The sequence below is a fragment of the Olea europaea genome, unplaced genomic scaffold (genome assembly GCF_002742605.1).
Source record: "Olea europaea var. sylvestris unplaced genomic scaffold, O_europaea_v1 scaffold3963, whole genome shotgun sequence".
Classification (NCBI taxonomy): Eukaryota; Viridiplantae; Streptophyta; class Magnoliopsida; order Lamiales; family Oleaceae; genus Olea; species Olea europaea.
Window position 1 is genome coordinate 19234 of NW_019259192.1, and position 1339 is coordinate 20572.

The window sequence follows — 1339 nt, forward strand, 5'->3', positions numbered from 1 at the left end:
AACCCAACAAATTAACAAATAACATAACATAGATGATAAATTATAGATGCAGTGGCATAAAACAAAAACAAAACAAAACAAAAAAAAAGAGAAGAGAAAAGGCTCATATTCCACAGAAAATGCTGTTACGCTGTTGTCCCCTTCCCTTCAGCTTCGCCCAATCCCTAATCGCCGGCCGACGGCCCCTTCCTTCTCCTTCAGCCACAAAATAGCCCCAAATCCCTCCCAATCGCTCATTCAGATTTCACAGCAAGTAAATGTAATCGATTTGGAATTGGAGAGTTATGAAATGGGGTTAATTTGGGGGAAATGAACCAAGAGAGAAGAAAAATGGCTCACATTCTACAATAAACGCTGTTAAGCTACTGACCTGCCATCCCCTTCCTTTTAACTTCGCCCAATCCCCAATTACCGGCCGACGGCCCATTCCTTCTCCTTCAGTCATGAAATCGCCCCGAATCCCTCCCAATCGCTCCTTCAAATTTCACAACAAGTAAATGTAATCGATTTGGAACTGGAGGGTTATGAAATTTGGGTTAATTTGGGGGAGAAATGAACCAAGATTCTTGCCTTGGGCGTGGAAATAGAATTTCCTAACAGGGGTATTTTTGTCTAAATAATTCGAAAATGGACATTGAAAAAAATGTGGACATTTTTGCGAATGACTAGGTGAAATTGGACATTCTATGAAATTTCCTCTAAATATTAATATCAAAATTTGAAAATTAGTATGAAAAATATCAAATCATAGATGTCATCATTATACTATTGTCTGTCCAATTATCTATGAGAAGCGGCTAATCGAAAAGACTAATTTATAATTTTTCGATTAAATGTAAAATTTAAAGGAACACAACATCCCTCTTATACATATGATCTTCGAGATGAATCAGTTGTTCCAACAATCTCCCCCCCCCCCACCCCTCACCCCCAATTAGTAAAGAATATTAGCCCCTTTTGCATTTACTGGAGTAGAAATTTACTTAACAAGATTAAGTTTCTATTCCTCATTAATGGAAATAAAGTCCTCCTACATTGTATATTAATCTGAATGGTAAATTGCATACAAAGTCAAAAGTGAATTTGTTCAGTCGAGGAATATAGATGCCTAATAGCAAATGGGCTTGTAATTTTACTATTTTTAAACTGCAAGCATGAAAATGTGGATACAAATATGTTGCTAGTCATTTCTTACCTAAAGTAAAATGAAATTGAAAAAAAATTCCAAATTCCTATTTTGGGGGTTTTTAGTTGGGCTTTTTAATTTTGGGTTGTACCTTATAATTCTCATCTTTCCATTATGATTGTCATATAAATGCAGAAATCTATTCAACTGTAA